The sequence below is a fragment of the Rattus norvegicus genome, chromosome 18 (assembly GCF_021556685.1).
Source record: "Rattus norvegicus strain SHRSP/BbbUtx chromosome 18, alternate assembly SHRSP_T2T, whole genome shotgun sequence".
In the NCBI taxonomy this organism is placed as follows: Eukaryota; Metazoa; Chordata; class Mammalia; order Rodentia; family Muridae; genus Rattus; species Rattus norvegicus.
The window spans coordinates 20,956,570-20,978,575 of NC_141551.1; the positions used below are offsets into that span (position 1 = coordinate 20,956,570).

The 22,006-nt window shown below is 39.4% G+C and overlaps 1 long non-coding RNA gene across 1 annotated transcript in view; it reads left to right on the forward strand.

Annotated features, from left to right (window-relative positions):
* The first annotated feature begins 2,674 nt into the window (after positions 1-2,674).
* Positions 2,675-22,006, forward strand: part of LOC134483003 (uncharacterized) — a 33,195-nt gene continuing 13,863 nt past the window's right edge. The window contains exon 1 of the long non-coding RNA XR_015643118.1: positions 2,675-2,772. This is a non-coding gene — a long non-coding RNA (uncharacterized LOC134483003). The remainder of the gene's footprint in view (positions 2,773-22,006) is intronic.

Genomic DNA, 22,006 nt, shown 5'->3' on the forward strand with positions numbered 1-22,006 from the left:
TAGTCCTTGGAAGCTCTGATTGCTTAGCATTGTTGTTCATAAGGGGTCTCAAGCCCCTTCAAGCTCTTCCAGTTCTTTCTCTGATTCCTTCAACGGGGGTCCTATTCTCAGTTCAGTGGCTTGCTGCTGGCATTCGCCTCTGTGTTTGCTGTATTCTGGCTGTGTCTCTCAGGAGAGGTCTACATCCGGCTCCTGTCAGCCTGCACTTCTTTGCTTCATCCATCTTGTCTAATTGGGTGGCTGTATATGTATGGGCCACATGTGGGGCAGGCTCTGAATGGGTGTTCCTTCAGTCTCTGTTCTAAACATTGTCTCCCTATCCCCTCCTAAGGGTGTTCTTGTTCTCCTTTTAAAGAAGGAGTGAAGCATTCACATTTTGATCATCCGTCTTGAGTTTCATGTGTTCTGTGCATCTAGGGTAATTCAAGCATTTGGGCTAATAGCCACTTATCAATGAGTGCATACCATGTGTGTTTCTCTGTGATTGGATGTTAATTTTAATAATAAAGAAAATTATATGATAATCGGGATGACTTTTTTCACTTGACAGAGTTTGAAATTTTTAAAAAAAATTTATTTCAAATAAACTTGAAAGCTAGTAACCAAGACCAGTGTCTTTCATGTTTGACAGATGGTCTAAAAATCACAATTTTTAACAAAAACTTTTAAAGAGCAAAAGCAGTAGACTTACTATTTGTTCATGAGTTGTCATGTTTATGCTTTGTATTTTGACAGATAACATGACAGAAAAAAATGACTAAGGCTCTCATTTCACAATGGACTTCTGTTTTATTTATCATCAAAATAAGTCATTTTGTGAGTCAATTTTTAATCTTTTCTCTCCATCTCAAAAAATATTTTGTCTGGAAACTAATTTTCATAAATACCTCTTTTCCCTTAATGACAGGTAAGTCCTTTTAAATGAGTCCTTGCTAATTAGTTCAGTGCAACATTCCAAAGGAGTATTTTATTTTTGGAGCCCTGTTTTATTGATTTTCTGCTCCAGTGGCATGGCTAATGTGCGTCACAGTTAGCACACTGCACGGTGTTTGCTGAAAAGCCCTCAACCTGGTGATTATAACCTCGTGTATATCTGGGGTCTTTGCTTTGATATCAAACAAGCCATTGGGCTCAAATGAAAAGCCTTTTGGCTTTGACAAAGATGCCCAGCAATGCGGAGTATTCCGCCATTTTAAGACCGTTTCTGTTGTAAGTTCCCAAGTTTAATCCAGAAATGGAATGAGAGACAAGAGGCTTTGGCTGTTCTTTCTTTTCATTTATTAATTTTACTTTTGGATCAGTGGCGCATGAAACTCAAAACAGGACTATACTCAGGCAGTGGAGATCATTGAGTGATTTAAACAAAAGCCCATGAATTCAGTGTGTAGAGTGATCAGCGCAGGCCTTGCAAGAGCCACAGAAAGGACCAGTTTGCAGATCACCATGGAGACTGGCGCACATCTTGGCATCTGCAGGCTTCTTTCTCTCCATATTGATTTCATTTCTCACCTCTGATCATAATGGTCAACTTCTTGCTCAGAAAAACCATTAGTCTGGACCGCTTCTGGCCCTGCAGCACAAGGAAAGAGAACAACTTCGAAGTGCCTGAAAGATAAGTGCCTCACTTCCCTTTATGCTCTTAGAAAGCTGGATTTTTAAAGATGACAGGCATATTATAAAAGTACTCATCACGAGAAGATTTATAAGAAGGGAATAGAAAATACCATTTATTCATCATGAATTGAAACTGACTAAATATATTGAATCTGATAAAATGTAACATTCTGGATTTGCCTAAGTGAAAAGAAATTGTCCATAAAGATTTGACTTTCTAGAATGACATGATATACAAATAAATATAGTCTTTCAATGGGCTAATGCACTAATGGAATTAACTGAGATAGTATACTGTTGTGGGTTGGGTTTAAGACTTGTATTATGTTAATCGGGTTCCCAAACTTGCAGAAGATTCTGTATGTCAAACAGGGAAGGTCCCTTCTCCCAATTGGCTTTAATTGGTAAATAACATTGCCAGCAGCCAATGGCTGACAGGGAAACAGAGGCAGAACTTTAGGATTCAAAGGGTAAGGGGACCTAGGAAAGGAGGAGAATCGCCATGCATGGAAAGGAATAAGATCCAGGCTTGAGGGCTGCAGGGAAGAGATCACACCAGTTGATCCATGTCTTGGGTTGAAGTATTGGTGTAAAATTCGTGGGGAATATGAGGAAACCTGTAAGGAAATAATGTCACAGACATTCTTAATTGTGAGATTTTAATGGCTTCATGTTTTCCAAATATTTATTGCAAATACGATCAACCCAGAAACACACCCTCTTCCTCCCTCTCTTCTGCTTCTCATTATAGCACTGGTTCTCACTTTAGGCTGTTATTGAGATAACTGTGACATTTGACAATGATAATAACATCCATCAAATTGCTTTTAAACCACAACTGCTTGCTTTTTAAGATATAGACAATTGGTTGAATGGTGGAGAGAAACCGAAACCAAGAAGGGCGTGAACTTCTGATATGTAGCGCAGTGAAAGGCATTGTGGTGTGCAGGTTAGTTTTAGTGGCCTTTTGGAATGGAATTTTCCTTTACATCACATGGGAATGTCTGTGATGGTTACCATGGTATTACTTCCGGGTTGCTACCACATTTCCTCTATGGATTTCTCATTTCATTTCTAAACCTGGGCTGTTTTACCACCACTTACTCTTGGTACCGTGAAGAGAGGGTATAGGAGCTGTTCTCATTACAGAGTCATCAGGTAACATTAGCTACACATTATTCTGAATCCTGATCTTTATCTCTGCTATCTGATATTCCTAACATAGGAAAAATGGTTTGTTTGCAGGAAGTTCAATATTTGAGACAAATTATTAAGGACAAAAGTTAGCAAACAAGAAGGACCACACCTTCTCCTTCAAATATTTGTTATGCATGTATCGTGATCAACACTATTCTCTTCATTAATATAGGTAGTTACCCCTTCCGATTTCCTCTTCTTTGATACTTTCCTTCCTCCTCATTGGCCTCTTTTCTCTATTTCTATATCTTTCTTTGGTCACCTTCCAAGAATACACCAGGCTATACCTTGTTCTTCCCATGTTTTATTGGTCATTACATCATTACATCTTCTTCCTTGAGTGGAAATGAACTATGAGGGTTTTATCTTCATGCCTCCCATACTTTCTTTAGTCAATTATTTGAATTTCTTGGAATTTTCTGTTGGTTTATTTCAAGACAGGCTTCTCTGCATATATCTTGATTGTCCTAGAATTCCTTCTATAGACCAGGCTGGCCCAAACTCAGAGATTTACTTCACCTGCCTCTGCCTCCAGGTGCTGGTATTAATTATTCAAATTGTATCTCTTCACACCGGTTCTGTTCACACAGCTATTTTCTACTCAGAACTTTGAATTCTCCCTCAGGAAGTCATTCCTGCTTAAAGTCAAACTTTCTTTACTCAATAGTCGTGGCCTGGAATTAAGAAATATGGAAATAAAAGTTTCTACCTTAATGTGATTTGCAATTGCATCTGCTAAACTGTTTCTTGTGAAGTGAAAATATCAATAACTACAGGCATTATATTTAGTGTTCGAGAGAGATAATAGCATAGAAAGCTGGTAGACTGATATGCTATCAGTGTGTACTATATATTTTGACATGATTTCTTCTTCTTTCTATCTTGCTTCATTTCTGCCTTCCCCCTTCATTCTGTCCTCTCTCTGTCCCTCCCTTGCTTTCTCCTTCCCTTCTTTTTCTTCTTTCCTTTTTTCCTTCCATTCTTTCCTTATCTGCTTGCTTTGAATCACAGAAGTTCAGAAGACATCGCATGCTAACTTCAAACTTATGATCGTCCCTGTGAATTCCGTGATTGTCATATGCACCACCATCCCAGATACAGTTATAATTGTTTTTATGCATACTAGTTGGTTACTTTCAAAAACTATTGCAAACATATGGGCCAGTAGTGTGTTTTAGCTGTTAAATGTGACCATTGTCACGTCTGACAACCTGATCTGGATGTCTATAGTCTACATGTTAGAAACAAAGAACTGACTCCTCTGAAAATTGTCCTTTGGTCTTCATGTGCCTTCTTGAAACCTCATATATGCAAGTACACAAAATAAATAAATGTGAAACATATAAAAATACTACAGATGTGTATCATGATGCTCTACGTGTACATTTATGTACGTATGTGTGTGTGCTTACACATAGCTCTATACTCTGTCAAATACAAGGAAATCTCTCATTTCCCCAAGTGAAGTTCTTTGCCAGTAGCCTCATTGATGACCAAGGTAAGTCAGAAATCATGTGGACAAATGTTCTTAGAAAGCTTCCTTTCTGCACCTCCGCATACCTCAGATTTCTCACTGTACCTATAAAACTATTTATAATTATCTGATGATAGTGTCATTTTTACTGTGTTTTTTCTGATTACTTTTATGCTTCTAGTATAATCACTCCATTTATATTCCTAAGTGTAACCCGACTACCAGAGCATGAGCTGAACTTGAACAGCAGAGGATGTACCAAAGTTGTGGGGGAAGGACCACAAGCCCTCGAGCTTACACAAAGAACAGCCAACAGCCTTGGAGTGCTGCGAGATGAAGAAATTATCTTCTCTAGGGAGGAGCACACTAATCTGGTTATCCAACACCAAATGGTCATCTCTGAAGTGATTTTTCACACTACATGGATGTCGTCCTATAAACTGAAACTAAAATCATGTCACATGCAATTTTATATGAAGATTAACTAATGAATGCAAAATGCCGATAACCGTACATGTGTCAACGTTCCTATTTTTGTTCCTTCTCCGAGGAAGGAAAAAAGATTTTGTAATATTTCAGGACTCCCAAGTAAGAGCTTCCTATTCAGAAACAGAGCCCTTTCAAATCAGCAGGACTCCAAGCTCATCATCGTCTGGAACCCTGTTGGCCCCTTTTATCCCAGGGACTTACTGGCCATCCAAGCTAAACTAGACAAAAGTGGGATATTTGAAAATGAAAGTTCTTAACTTAGTGCATGAAATGCAGGGTTGCTTATGATAAATAAATAAGTAAATAAATATTCGAGGAAAGAGTCTCTTTGTAGCTCAGTCTCCCCATAACACAATGGAGTGCCCGCTGCTGTTCAGTCTGAATGCACAAAACCCTGCCGGAGGGTACAGAGAATTTTTATCTTGCTTCTTTTTGTTGTGTTTTACAAATTGTTCCAGGCCCTGTGGGCCTAATTTTTGATAGAAGAGGGGGACTTTGGAGTCCTCTCCAAATTTTCATTGTGGGGCACAGAAGGCAACCTGGAGACATTTCTTTCCTATGTGACTAAGGGAGGGCATTCAGTCCCCGGGCTCTGGCAATCCATGCTTATGAGGCTGCTTGTGGCATTGAAGGTTCAAATACAAAGATGTGGGTAGAAAAATATCCCAAAGTTTCAAAGGCGAAAGCTGCTGTCTGAAGTTCGCTAACGTTTCTGTGGGAAGTAGTGAGGGAGCAAAGCTGAACTCCCTGCAAATTACACAAAGGGGACTTGAGAAGCTGCCGTGTGGCAGCCCTCAGAAGTCCTCATCTATGTTGATTTATGCAGTGATTTTCTTTGACCCCAGGGAAAGCTGCTTTATGTTTGGACATCTATGCCTTCCTACCCATCTGTGAGATCCTCCAAGTGACAGTGCAGAGAAATGAGTGGAGAAAAGAAGACAGTCAGGAAAAAAAATAAATTACTCATTCACAAGTGAAGATGGATTTTTCTTTGTCTCTATTGGAACATTCTACACATACTGTGTCATAAACTCTACCCTAAACTTTATTTTAAGCTGGTTTTTATGTGTGGCCACTGTAGATAATTTCATCTTAAAACAAAGAAAAAAAGAAAAGCTAGAAAGAGTAATGGACATATTTTTCATCAGGAATTAAGAAGGGCATTCTGCCTAAATGTACACACACACACACACACACACACACACACACACACACTCTTCTGGGCAGTATTTCCAGATTTAATACACCTGCTTTCTTGAATTATTTTCTAACCATAATGGTCCACAATTTGGCTGTGTTGAAAGTCTCTGTAAAACCTATTATCTGAAACACAGTTTGATAATTAGTCAAATTTGACTACTGCACTATATATTTGTTTCTGTTTATTTTAAACTTTTGGCTGTGATTTATAGTGACAATTATACTTTAATGCTTTTGGAAAAAAGAATTCAATAGTGTGTAATAAATAGCTTAATTTTGTTTTTTGATCGTTGACTAATGACGGCTTTTAAACCTCAGCCTCTTTCTTCTTTCTTCGATCCTACATCTGGGTAAACTGATAAGCATGACTTGGTGTTCTCTCTGTTGACACAGGAGAGATTTAAGCCGTCCAAACTGCTACCTCTATGTGGGGGTCTTCCCAGCTACTTGATTGCTAAAATTCACCCTTTTTTCTGTTGTTCACCCAGTCAGCTTTCCCACTAGCTTGGAACATCTACTCTTTCACAGAAACCTTCCCATATAAAATAAACCTCCGCCTGACAGCCCAAAGACCTCAGTATTAACACTGAAAACTCATCAGGTTGAGAGTAGGTCATCTAACCAGTTGTCTACTGTGCCATACCGAAAGACCCCAGGAGTGGGGAGAGCCTTACTCAAGGCTCGGGATGACGCAACGCCCCCCAAGAACTCACGTAAGACCATCCTTGCTGTAAAAACATGAGATTTTTTGATAGGAACCAGTGCACTGGGGTCGAGACTCATATCCCACACAGAGGCAGAGGAGTTCGATCCTGAGTGGCTGAGAGAAGAGGTATTTAAAGAAAAAAAAACAACAGCCCAAGGGGGTAGGGAGGGTGTCATTGGAAAATGTCGATAATACCAGTGAAAAAAATCACAAGGAGAAGATTCCTGTTTCTCAAGATTGTTTAACTTTATGGCCAGCCAGTTCCTGGGAGTAGCTTCCTGTTTCTCAAGATTGTTTTTTAAGATTTTAATCTAACTTTATGGTCAGTTAGTTCCTGGGAGAGAGTTGCCGAACCAGCTGGTATAATTGCAGTTCCAGGGCCCGACCAGTTTCTTTTTTCTGCTCTAAACTTTTGTCTAGGGGGGCAACCTTAAAACTTCTTTCAATACAAAGAGACTCTCACCTTCTCTCCACAATGAAGAAGTTCTTATTTTCAATTTTCTCTAACAAAATGAAATGCCAACCTGAGTTCGGGATGGATCAACTACAGTCTTACCAAGTCATAAACTTCCCTATTGCTAAATTGGGAACATAGTAGGCCTTGGTTTTATGTTTGAAAAGTCTACTTGGATTGATTGGACAATCTAAGTCTGCAGAGAAAATGGACATGGCAGGAGAGGGGAAGGAGGGAAAGAAAAGAGAACTGGGAGAAAAAGGGAGAAGGTGGAGAAGACAAAAGTGGAAAGTAGAGAGAAATGGAACAGAGTGAAGAAAAGAGTCGGGAAAGAGGAAGAAAATAGAAGGGACAAGAGGAGAGATCCTGTTTCAAAACCAAATGCCACTGACTGAGTAAGAACGATGCAGATGGAAATAGAGAGAGAAGAATAAAGATGGGCATCTTTATTTCCCATCAGATTTTACCAAACTATTTCCTCTTTAGTTATGTCTATGAATGATTTTCTTCAAGAACTAGTACCCTCTAAGCCAAAGCTTAAACAACAAACAAACCACTATTGCAAAGCACACAGGCATTTGTGATCCTGGACATTGCAGATATCTTTATGAATACAATTTAAACTGAGCAATGGATACTTAATTCATATTATAAAGCCACAGTTACCTTAATACCTAAATCACATAAAGATTCCACAAAGAAAGAGCATCACAGAGCAATTTCCCTTGTGAACATAGATGCCAAAATTGTCAATAAAGTACTTGAAAACAAAGTTTAAAAATATATCAAAAAGATTATTTACCATGACCAAGTTTGCATCATCCCAGGAATGCAGAGATGATTCATTATACATAAATTAATAAATGTAATTTATCCTAAAAGCAAACTGAAAGACCAAAACCGCATGATTATCTCAGTGTTAAACATATTTAGTTATCAGTGAAATGCAAATAAAAACTACTTTGGGTTTTTATCTTACAGCCATGAAAATGTCTACATACAATAAAATAAGTAGCAGTTCTTGTGGGGTAGGGAAACATTTGTTCATTGATGATGGGGCTGCAAACTCATGCGGCCACTAAGAAAACCGTAGAAAGATGGGAATCAATCTACCTGAAGGTCCAGCCAACCTTCTCTTAGGCATATCCTCAAAATATGCATCCCACAAGGAGATGACCAACAGAAAATGGAATCAAGGGCATCTTTGGAAATTTACAATGCCATGTCAGGGATTTTCCTTTAAAAAATCTCACTTCAATTTAAATTTAATTTTATTTATATATGTCTTCTTCTCTCCTTTGACCTTACAGGACCTTTTTCTACATATTATGACTTCCAGTTTAGTAGTTTTAGGGATTTCTTGGGTATACAATTGAGTGAGTTCTCAGTGTATATCTGGATCTTGTATCTCTTCATAGGTTTTTTTTTCTTTTGTTTGTTTTGTCTTATTTTTACTTTTATCTTTGTCTTTGTTATCATCACTTAAGAGGCTGTTTCCTAGTGATGAGTCCAAATGAGAGGGGAGTTGAGCAGATACTGGAAGAAGAGGGAGTGGATATAATTAGGATATATTATGTAATTTAAAAACTATTTTCAATAAAGGAGGAACAAAAAATACATTGAGCAATGAAGAGGTGTACCTTCTTTATTTAAGAAGTAAGAACTCATTTGATTGGTGTATTTCTTGGCATACTACAACTATCCTAGGACAGATAAATCAACCTCAAATGATTGATATTTTCTCACAATTAACTAACACAAAGTTTGGGTAGATAATATTCTTAAATCTGTGTCAAGTCCTTAGGAGTACAAACTAAAGACACAGATGCCTCCCCGTCTTGGCTCACAGCTGTCTTGCCCTTCTTTTTGTGGAGCTCATCTGGCTACTGGCCACCACCCATGACTGGCAGCTATTCACGGTTCATTGTCTGCACTGGACTAGTTCAGACTTTGAGCAGTTGGTTAATGATGATGATTATGGTTTAGATTCTAGTGGGTAGTAAATATAAAATATTAGATCATTATGTGGCTTCATGAATGTAAGTGATTGTTTACAGACCCTGTAGGGAGGATCAAGTGATTGAAGCATGCTAAAAAGTACAAGCAAGAACACAATGATGTAAAATAAAGATAAGGCAAGGAGTACTTCGATTTATGGTGTGATAAAAGTGAACCAATAGATAAAAATATTCAAAAACTATTTAAAGGAAATCTTCATTAAACAAGGGTAAGTTACATGTGCACATAAATACGAGAAAACTGACATGCTTTCAATATGCTCTGAAACTCAAACAACTAATGCTTTTTTTGGATACTCTTTTCCACAGTAATATTAAGGCATCAAGTTAGCTGAGTAGATTAGCCACACATTATGTTTTATTTTTATAAAGAAAAATATACAGCTTTAAATGTTACTACAATATCTTTCTTTACTGTGTGATGGGGAGATGAAGAGATGTGTGTGTGCCCCAGTGTGAGGATTGAGGTCAAAGGACCACTTACTGGAATCTCTTGTCTCCTTCCATTGTGTGGATTCAGGGGTACAAACTCAGATAATCAGACTTGGCAGCAGGTGTCTTTATCGTCTGAGCAATCTCACAGAGACCAGGAGAAAGGTCAGTGTGTCACCGCAGTTATATGAGTTCCATAGGTGAGAGGATGTTTAACCAAGTGAGAGGTCAAGTATGGTTCATGCAAAATGAATATAATAGTGGGATGAGCAAGTTTCTTTTCTTTTCTTTTCTTTTCTTTTCTTTTCTTTTCTTTTTTCGGAGCTGGGGACCGAACCCAGGGCCTTGCGCTTGCTAGGCAAGTGCTCTACCACTGAGCTAAATCCCCAACGATAAGCAAGTTTCTTAACATTCGTTTCTATATCTGAAATGGGAAAACAGAAAGATAGAAATGTTACATTTTCATATTTACTGATTAGGGCTTTATTTTTCAGTATGACTAATATATTTTAGGACACCATTGTGTTTCATACACATGGTATGTGCTAGTCATTCTCCAAGAGCTACATCTAGGCTCTACAAAACACACATTTGTAAGTTACAGTGGAGCAGACACAGCTCTAAGCTTGGAGACACAGGTACTATTGAAAGACCCCCTTCCAGAAAGAGAATTATACAAGCCCTAGGCCCGCAAACATAGAAATGAAAAATAAGTTTTAAATACACAGGCTTGGAACTAAAATAAGCCTTATGAGAAAGTTCAGGAAGTTCAAATGTGTCCCAAGACTTGTGGGACAAGCTGACCCAACATTTAGACAAAATAGCCCAGAAAAGAAAACAAAATGCAGAAACAAGACTCAATTATGGGCATTGCTCCGTGGGCCACCTGGCAGGGAAAAAGAAAAAGTCCCTGACCCCCCGGGAGACCTGATCACCATGTACTTTTTGCTGAACTCACTGTTATGATTATAGCCAAAATAGGTAATGTACACGTATGCCTCATTTACTCCACCAATCATATCCCTGTAACCATGCATCTGCTTCTGTAAGTCTGCTTCTGCTCTCCAATACACTATAAAAACCCATCCCTGGTTCTGCTAGGCACGCCAGTCTTCCGAATTGACTGGGACACCCACAGATACCTGTGCTTCCTGATCAATAAAAATCCTCTTGCAGATTGCAGCCTGTGGACTCGGACTGGTCATTGGGGCTTGAGGATCTCCCTCCTGAGGGAAGATTCTCTCTGAGAGTCTTACACTATGTGTCTGACAGAGAATTTATTCATTATGTATTAAAGATACTGCAGCATTAGGAAAAATTTTTTGTAACTAAGGAAATCAGACTTTGCTAAGGACATGACCTCCATACCTAGTGTTACCATCACAGGTTTACAGAGTACAGCTTTATGATAACATGTTTATTTTTCACATTTTTTGGTTACTTTTGAAATAGACTGGTCTCAAACTGAAGATCCTCCTGTGAGGATCTTGTGATCCTCCTGCCTTTATTTCCACACACAACAAGTGTAGCTTATACAGTACTGGGGATTAAATCTAGTGTGCTGTGCACTCTAGGCTAGCACTCTATCAAATAAGTAATTTGGAAAGCATGTTATTTTGTGGATAAATCCCTTACCTGACTGAGTACCACCTATGAAATTCATGTCCACCTTCAGTAGTTTTCAGAACAGAGTACTTTTCAGAAATATAGATTTCTGTGCTCTCCTCGGATCCTGAGTAATAGCCTTCCTGACCAATTTCAGTGTAAGAAGGATGAGAAAAGTTCCTGGTAGAGAATATGAACCTAGATTCTTTGTGTACACTTTGAATCACCAGCATAATTAAAAAAAATAGTATGATGTCATCTCAAGTCCAAGGTTTAGGAAACCATGGTTTAGGAAAGATTAATCAGGCTTTGCTCTAAATCTCTGAAGAAATATGGAGGTGTAGTTAGGGGGGAGAATAAATTTGATTCCCCAGAATCCTCAGTACTGTGGCACTAAAATCTGTCTCTAGGAAAGATTTTTACTAGCTTTTGTTTCCCATATCTATTTCTGTGGACTCAACATCTTCAATTAAATCTGTGCTTAACTAATGGCCAACAATGTCACAAAGAGGGGTGGGAAAGCTGAATTTAGAAGCTAGTTTCTACTGACACAAATTAAGACTGGACATGTATGTGATAGTTATATCTAACTATGTCCTAACCCCCTTTCTGATATCACTGAATTTTTCTGGCCTTGGCACTTCACCTAGGATTTTGTATTTCCTGTTCTTGGAAGCATGGCATATAGCTCAGAGATCTTTTTGTCCTTTAGTTCTGGAGAGTTCTCTTAGTCAATAGACTTTTTCTGACTCTCATTTTCAACCTTAGATATGGAATTCCTTTGATATGGAATCCTGACCTCATAAGCAGCATTCAGTAAGGCTAATAAGTCTTAGTTCAAGTTCTACTGAGAGAGGCATAGTCTGGATGTGCTCTGCATTCCAGTTATTGGATGATATCTCTAACTATATTCTTTTCCCATCTTTAGACTCTGTGTACTCATAACAAACAACTATCCAAGTGACCAGCAATGTTCGACTTTTAACTCCTTCCTGCCCAAATAATCAAGCTTACTTGACCACTACCCTTTTAAACTTGTTAATTTTTCTGAAAAATAATGGGGGGCACTATATGTAAAGACACACATTTTGTGTTGTGACTGCCAACATTCCTTTCAGGGAGCTTCATTTAACATTTCTATGCAGGACTTCCCTAGTAGAATTGCATAATTCCAAGAGAAACTCATGGTTATCATCACTTAAATTAAGGTGGTCTTACTTCCTTGTAACCAAGCAAGTAAAAGATCTGTACAATAAGAACTTCAAGCCTCTGAAGAAAGAAATTGAAGAACACCTCAGAACATGGAAAGATCTCCCATGCTCATGGATTGGCAGGATAAATATAGTAAAAATGGTCATTTTACCAAAAGTGATCTACAGATTCAATGCAATCCCCATTAAAATACCAATCCAGTTCTTCAGACAGTTAGACAGAACAATTTTCAAATTCATCTGGAATAAAAAAAAACCCAGGATAGCTAAAACTATCCTCAACAATAAAAGGACTTCTGGGGGAATCACTATCCCTGAACTCAAGCAGTATTACAGAGCAATAGTGATAAAAACTGCATGGTATTCGTAGAGAGACAGACAGATAGACCAATGGAATAGAATTGAAGACCCAGAAATGAACCCACATACCTATGGTCACTTGATTTTTGACAAAGGAACCAAAACCATCCAATGGAAAAAAGATAGCATTTTCAGCAAATGGTGTTGGTTCAACTGGAGGTCAATATGTTGAAGAATGCAGATCAATCCATGCTTATCACCCTGTACAAAGCTTAAGTCCAAGTGGATCAAGGACCTCCACCTCAAACCACATACACTCAAACTAATAGAAGAAAAAGTGGGGAAGTGTCTTGAACACATGGACACTGAAGAAAATTTCCTGAACAAAACACCAATGGCTTATGCTCTAAGATCAAGAATTGACAAATGGGATCTCATAAAACTGCAAAGCTTCTGTAAGGCAAAGGACACTGTTGTTAGGACAAAGTGACAACCAACAGATTAGGAAAAGATCTTCACCAATCCTACAACTGATAGAGGGCTTATATCCAAAGTATACAAAGAACTCAAGAAGTGAGACCGCATGGAGACAAATAACCCTATTTAAAAATGGGGTTCAGAGCTAAACAAAGAATTTACAGCTGAGGAATGCCAAATGGCTGAGAAACACCTAAAGAAATGTTCAACATCTTTAGTCATAAGGGAAATGCAAAGCAAAACAACCCTGAGATTTCACCTCACACCAATAAGAGCGGCTAAGATCAAAAACGCAGGTGACAGTAAGTGCTGGCGAGGATGTGGAGAAAGAGGAACACCCCTCCTTTGTTGGTGGGATTGCAGACTGGTACAACCATTCCAGAAATCAGTCTGGAGGTTCCTCAAAATTGGACATTGAACTACCAGAGGACCCAGGTATACCTCTCTTGTGCATATACCCAAATGATGCCCCAACATGTGCTCCACTATGTTCATAGCAGCCTTATTTATAATAGCCAGAAGCTGGAAAGAACCCAGATGTCCTTCAACAGAGGAATGGATACAGAAAATGTGATTCATCTACACAATGGAATATTACTCAGCTATCAAAAACAACGACTTTATGAAATTCATAGGCAAATGGATGGAACTGGAAAATATCATCCTGAGTGAGCTAACCCAATCACAGAAAAACACACATGGTATGCAGTCATTGATAAGTGGCTATTAGCCCAAATGCTTGAATTATCCTAGATGCACAGAACAAATGAAACTCAAGAAGGATGGCCAAAATGCGAATGCTTCACTCCTTCTTTAAAAGGGGAACAAGAATACCCTTGGGAGAGTATAGGGAGGCAAAGTTTAGAGGCATAGTGATCTCTTTGGTCACTATTATGCTATGACGAATGACCAGACTGTCACTCTCTGAAACACAAAATACATGTGATTAGAACTTTCTTGATGCTGTCAGAAGATATGTGGGATTGAACACATCAGTAAAGACATATATTCAGAATGGAAAAAGTACACGGGAAGAAAATGAGGATGTATCTGTGACATTTTTCCTAAATCGACTTGGACAACCTTTAGATTCTTAAAGTAGTCCTTTCATTAAAAAAAAATCTTTGAGTGTATTTGTATGCATATATGAAGTGCATATGTGTAAGTATTTGATATGAATCAGTGACATATAGGCATGCTTATGACGTACATGTTCATGACATGTGTGTTCAATATATTTACGAGAACCATCTTGTGTATGAATATGCAGGCATACTCATGCCAAATACGTGTTTACAGGTCTGAGGCCAACCTGAATATCAATCATTACCCTCTATCTTCAGGGGAAGCAAGACTTCTTGTTGGTGATCACTGTATACACCAGGCTAGCTAGTCCAAGAGCTCCCAAGGAGCATCCTTCCCCCACCTCCTGTCTAGGCTTAGCCACACTAGAGTTGCAAATGTATTCACTACCACGTCAGTGTTTCCACGGGGCTTGGGGGTACTGAGTTAACTCCCTAGCCAAAGATACTATTTCTGATCTAAAATAAATGCTAAGTGACCCGTTTTTCATAAAAATATAATTAAAAATATTAAGCAGCCAATATGCAATGTAGATTCTAAATGTGGACTGTAAAAGAGGAGGCTTAAATTTACCTTCAGCAGATATGCAGAATTAAGTCAGCAGATTGGAGTCTTGCACAGGACGTAATCAAGACACGCACATGCACAGCATGGCCCTGCATGTGATGGAGTCAACACACATATCAATATAAGCTGAAGCTGCCTGTGCAAACTTTGCATTCCTAATTGTATGGCTTTGTCTATATAAAGTACCACACTACTGTACAATATTAATAATTTTCTGTTTGTCTCAGAAACATGCTTATTACTGATGAATAGTGCCAGAAACTTCATATTTGAATTCTTAATGAAAAGCTTTCTACAAACATGAAGCTTAACTCTTGCCAGTATCTCTCTTTGCACATAGGGAACTCACCACGGGAGTCATATTTTCCACGCATCTACCTTTTAGATTTTGACTTCCATGCTTCCAATTCCCAGGACCAAGAAGCAAGTGGCAAGGCCCTTTTCCATGTTTCTAAAATAAAGTCATCCACAATGAAAATGGCTTACTGGTAACAGATGGACTTCCTGCAGAGATTAACCCAATTATCTTTGTTTTAAGAGCCAGAAAAAGCCATAAGATCATTATCTTACAAGACAAGAATTTTATCAGGATGCCAATCTCATTATATGAGTGAATGGAGGTGTTTAGTGATAGCTCTCCTGCATAAATATCCTTAATAGATTTAGTTTTTCAAACTCTTCACTGCTCATTATTTTCAAATGAAAGAGTTTGACAGATGAACAGTGCTGTGTGGCAGAGGCCACCGGCTCTGCTCCACGCCGTTCCTCAGCAATGACAGCGGGAAGCTTTTCACGTTTACACACTCCTGGATGAGTGAGCCTGCTGTCGTCCATGTTGAACTCAGAAATGAAACACAAAGAGTTCAGATAGTTTACAAAAACAAGGTTTATCTAAAGATGCAACATGTTTACAAGTCAAACACAGAATTTTCCCAGCTTCAAATGACTTGTGATATTTTTTTTTCCATTGATGAATGTTTCTTAGAATCATGAAGGGTTTTTTTTTTCAGAAGTTTTGCTTCCATTTTTTCGTTTGTGTGTGTGTGTGTGGGGGGGGGACAGTGATAGAGAAATGAAATTTAAATGAGATATTCAGGAAAAAATGGTTAACACTCTTTTAGTTGTGATTGCTTTTCATTTATTCAACATGATACTTGTGTTTATTAAAATGTCTGCATGTGCAAGAGAAATAGCTCGTTTCTAATCAAAATAATTGATTTTTTTTCTTCATGGTGGTACACTGAGATAGTCAAACATTAAACAGAAACAAGCCTGAACCTAACACTGATCTAAAAATGGGATAAAACAAGTGGATTTCCAAATAAGAGACTGATTTCTGGTCACATCAAGCCATTCCTGTACAGCTACGTCAGTACCCCAGGTGGTAGGGTTATAATCTCAGTCTCTAAGCATAGTGTTGTGCATCTCTATTAAGTAAGATTTTAAATAGTACTGAATGGGATAATACCTAAGTATTTCACAAACTTTATGTTATTAGTACAAATAATAGGTGCTGTTTATGTCTATAAATGGCTCACCGACCTCTCCCCCTAACCTTGCTGACCTGGTAATCAAAGTAGTGGGGGGACAGAACACTGACAACATTCTTACCAGGAAAAATATTTTATTGTTTTTATAAAATCACAAGTTTGTAACCATAATACATATATTATAAAGTATCCAGACTAGATTACATTACATTGCCTATTGCCGTAGACAGGGAAAGTACAATGCATATGGTAGGCTAGTCATTATTTAATCAGAGAAGAAGCTGATTCAGAGAAAAAGGTCCTAAGGGACAGAAAAGTCATAGGGATAGTTCTTTGTTGCAAACTGAGGTGAGAAAAATGCATTTACTTAAAGCAATTTCACTCTGATATTAACAGATCTGTGGTGTTTGTTTTAGCCAAGTGGAGTGGGGCTCTTCAGAAATGAACAGTCTCATCTCTCTATGAAGAACAATCAAACACATGCCTGTCTGCATGAAAGCACAGAGGAGAAGGTTCTGTGCTGGCAGTGATGCTCATCATTACTAAGAGTGGTTCCAAAGAATAGCAGAATAGCATGCTCAGTGCTTCATGACAGTTTTAACTCAATGACCTTTTTAGACAAAGGTTATCTATTTACTATTTGTCTGTTTGAAGTTTAAGATGAGAACTGCACATCTGAAAGAGACTTCTTGGATTAATTGATTTCTTCTCCCATGCTGGCTCAACTGCAGCTTTAAAAATGAATCTGGGGATCACAGTTTGCTGATATGGTTTCTTCACTCATAGTTGGGATACAGTGTATATTTTTCTAATTGCTTAATGTGCGGTATTGGGTAGGAAATATACTATGAAGTATTGTGCAATATTTTATGCAACTAAAAATAAATCTCATATATCTACAGATAACATTTTATAATTTAGCAGATGCATACATTTTACGTCTATAGGGCCATGCAGAGCATAACATTGGGTAATTATGGGGAAGATGAAAGAGAAAAGAGAAATGGAAATAAAAACAAGTAAAATATAACAAGGTCAGGTCTGCATCTTGAGCTATAAATAAGTCAACCTGGCATAATAAGTTTCAGCGTCTACATGAGGTATTGAGAATAATAGACAGCAGTTCAAAGGGAGGCAAAGCCTGAGCCAGGCTGGGTGAGGCTTCCTTCAGAGAGAATGGGCAATTTGAAGTATGTCTGAAGAACTAAAATATGTGAAGATGAAAGGAGGGACCAAGTCTTATTTATGAAAGGGAAACCTGGAGGAGATCTTGGGGGTGGAACAGTACAAGGAGATCCAAGTCCCATAAGTATGTGTTACCCTTCCATAGATGAACCCAGCACCTGTGTACACGGCAGATAGGAAGCGTAATACTGATCTGGACTCTGTCACCAGTGCTGAGTCAATCAGCCTTACAAACACAGCTTCCGTGCGCATTACCCACATCATAGGAAGTGTAAATATGCCAAGTTCCCTCTCTGAATTGTTCCTTTTCTCTTGTAAAAATCAAAGAAAGAAAAGATATTTATCATCAATCTGATCTCAAGATTAAAAGATAGGAAATGCTATGTTTCCTTACCCACCAGCAGCAAACGCCCCTCCGAGAGAGAGAGAGAGAGAGAGAGAGAGAGAGAGAGAGAGAGAGAGAGAGAAACAGGCAGACAGGCAGAGAGACAGAGAGATGGAGAGACAGAGAGACAGAGAGACAGAAAGCTATGGCCTGTAGTCTACTCCACTTAAGGCAGTGTGGCTTGTCTTAGTGAGTCCCTGACTGCTTATCAAGCTTAAGGCAGTGCTGTACTATTGCTGCTTATTCTAATCCATGGAATATAGTTGATACTAAAGTTAAATGGCATTAAGTCGGTGTAGTAGGAAGTACTAACAGCCATGCTATTGAGACAGCTGTACAATCTTTGTCCATGCTACCGTCCCTGGCACAAGAGCAGCATGCCATAGAAGCGACTCTCAGTGCCTCCAGGTTAGTGTTAGGAAATAAGTAGATTTTCCTGTTTGCTCATAAGTACACTTAAATATGTATCGCAGCAGTACAATAGAATATCTGAAAGTTACTCGTCTGCTCAGCTTAAATAAACATAGAGTATTATAAAATTAGAACAATCACAGGGAGGGGAAGTCTACGGTCTGAGACTAGTCTAGACCATAGACTAAATTTGAAATGTTGTGGATCTTGATTAATTTTCCTCTGTTTATGGTTCTTCAAAACGGCATACACTAATCTCTGTTCACTGTCACATCATTGAGGTTTCAGATTCAAATTGCCATGTATGTATCAAGTTATTTTAAAGAATTTCCAAGTATTATCTAATACATATGTGTCTTTTCTCCAAGCAATTCTCTAAATATAAATATATTTCTATATTTTTTATTTACTAAATTCCCAGCGAAGGGCATAAGAAACAAAGACTGAGCTTTCACAGTACACAGTAGATTGCCCACTCATTCACACTTTGGGCAAACCCCCCACCCCAAGGATGCATATAATCGAAGTCTGCACAAACATGTCTCCTTGAGCAACACACACTACAATGCCTCCAGGATAAACAAAAGAGAACTGAATTACAGGAAAGGTCCCAGGCTGCACTGTAGACTGAAAAACATGCACATAACTATCAGGCTAATGAGAGAATGGTATGATCAGCCTGCTCAGATAATGTCCACCAACAGAATGGGTGTGTTTCTCTACAGACCATCCACAAAGGGTTGCTGATCAAAGGGATGTATCAAAAATTCAAAGGTGCAAGGAATGTCATCTTTTGATGTGAGCACACGGTTGGCTCAGTGAAGAGCAGAGTTGGGAATTGGTGTTAGAATTACTAACACTCCATCCCAATTGGAGCTGCAGGTAGAAGAGATTCAGTTTTTTTTCTTTTTCTTTTTTTTTATGACTCTGATCAGCCATGGTCTTATAGAGGAAAAAGACTTGTTAGACCTGAAGATAACCAAACAGTTGTTGAAATAAGTAAGAAAAAAATTAACAAAAAATCCAAACAAAATGAAATCATCCAAAGAAGTTCAGTCAATATGAGGAACTCCAAAAGTATAAATTATAACAGGAATGGTAGGGAAATATAGCTACTTGAAAATATAAGAGTAAGAGCTATCTCTTGCAACTTTTTGTAATGCTAGAGAAGTCACATAAGTGCTGAGTGTTGTGGGTTAACTTAGAGGTAATTTGCTGGAATAGTGGCCCCTGTGTTTGTGGTTGCATGGCTTTGCTGGTAGTAGTGGTAGAGGTGCCTTTGAATATTTATTTATTTTGTAGTCATCTTATATTCTACTCACTGCTTATAATTCGTCATCGCTACAGGAACATGAGAATAGAAAACTTGTAGCCAATTTGTAAAGATTTACAAAGACAGTTAATCATGCTCCGAAAGATGCACGAATACCTCCTGAATGCTCTATGTAAAATTTTACTGAGGATTATATATAAGATATGGCAGTCTAGAGTGAAGGGGACTTACTAGATTGGACATGCAGCTTCTTTCTTAGAAAATTTTACCTCACTGAATCTTTATTGAACCCAACTTTGGGGTAAAAGTGGTGGAGGCAAGACCTAGTCAGTAATGGGAGAGTCTTAGAAGGCCATTTTAGGGACCACAACATGGATATTTTTCTATCTGAACCTAATTATGTTGTTATAGAAGAAGAGAGAGGGACTCAGTAAATCAAGGCCACATCATTAGAGTATAGACATTTTCTAACATCTGGTTAACTTCTTGTATCATACCTCATGCTTCTTGTAAAAGGGTAGACACATGGTCCTGGAGCAAATGACAAGACAGAAGTAGATATTTAAAGAACAGAGATGTACTCTATTTTCTTAACAAGTTACACAGTTGGCTGGCCTCCGTTCTTGACATGGTGATATGAACAATAATACATACTTAGAAAACTACCATGTTTGAAAAACTTATTAGCTAATATTTGCTGAGAGCTTTGAGCATGGGAACAGCTATACAGTACTACTGCAGTGTCATGCTTGTTTTCAAGCTAATGAACTCAAAGGGAAATCTATCTACCAAGTACAGGTTTTCTTGAAATGATATAGTATCCTTCCTCTTCTCAAAGTAAATAAGATATATAAGTTTAATACCCTCTATGTCTGGTAGAGGAGCAGATAGGGGATCTGCCAAGGTTACCAGCTTCTCACCATTGTCTTCACTACTGTTCTGCATTCCATGCCCTGCCCAGGCTGCAATTCAATTAGACTAATTGCTAAAACATCCTCTATGGGTTTTGTTCTGGTGCTTTGTATACAAATGCTAGATTTGTATTGGTACTGAAGCAGATGCACCAGGAGCAAGTGGCTAAGTGAAATACCCTTTAAGGACAGACTGATGGAGCAGAAATGACCCAGGTGAAATGCAGTTATCAAGTACTTGGTGAGCGCAGCTGGGGATTTAACAATATAGTGTATAGAAAAATAGATGAGGAGACACCGCCGGAACCTGAAGGAAACAGACCAGATAAACAGTTCTCTGCACCCAAATCCCGTGGGAGGGAGAGGTGAACCTTCAGAGAGGCGGGCGCGCCTGGGAGGCCAGAAGAGACTGCACTCTGCGCACGTCCAGACGCCAGAGGAAAACACCAAACGCCATCTGGAACCCTGGTGCAAGGAGGCTCCCGGAAAGAGCGGCGCAGATCTTCCTGGTCGCTGCCGCCGCGGAGAGGACTTAGGCAGTACCCCACGAGCAAACTTGAGCCTTGGAACCACAGGTAGGACCAACTTTTCCCCTGCAAGAAACCTGCCTGGTGAACTCTGGACACACAGAGGTAAAATTCCTCTAGGACCGGGCACTTCCTGTGTTTACCGGAAGTCCCACACCCGCGGATCCCGGCCCGCAACAGCTCTCTGCTCCCAAACCCCGTGGGAGAGAGACCTCACCGCCTGGTCAGGTGGGCACTCCTGAGGCTGCAGAGCAGAGGAGACCACCAACACTGCCCACCCCTGCCCACATCCCTGGCCCAAGAGGCAACTGTATAAGGCCTCTGGGTTCCCGTAGGGGAGGGCCCAGGAGCGGCAGGACTCCTGCGCCTGAGACACCGCCAGAACCTGAAGGAAACAGACCAGATAAACAGTTCTCCGCACCCAAATCCCGTGGGAGGGAGAGCTGAACCTTCAGAGAGGCGGACACGCCTGGGAAACCAGAAGAGACTGCACTCTGCGCACGTCCAGACGCCAGAGGAAAACACCAAACGCCATCTGGAACCCTGGTGCACGGAGGCTCCCGGAAAGAGCGGCGCAGATCTTCCCGGTTGCTGCCGCCACGGAGAGGACTTAGGCAGTACCCCACGAGCAAACTTGAGCCTTGGAACCACAGGTAGGACCAACTTTTCCCCTGCAAGAAACCTGCCTGGTGAACTCAAGACACAGGCCCACAGGAACAGCTGAAGACCTGTAGAGAGGAAAAACTACACGCCCGAAAGCAGAACACTCTGTCCCCATAACTGGCTGAAAGAAAACAGGAAAACAGGTCTACAGCACTCCTGACACACAGGCTTATAGGACAGTCTAGCCACTGTCAGAAATAGCAGAACAAAGTAACACTAGAGATAATCTGATGGCGAGAGGCAAGCGCAGGAACCCAAGCAACAGAAACCAAGACTACATGGCATCATCGGAGCCCAATTCTCCCACCAAAATAAACATGGAATATCCAAACAC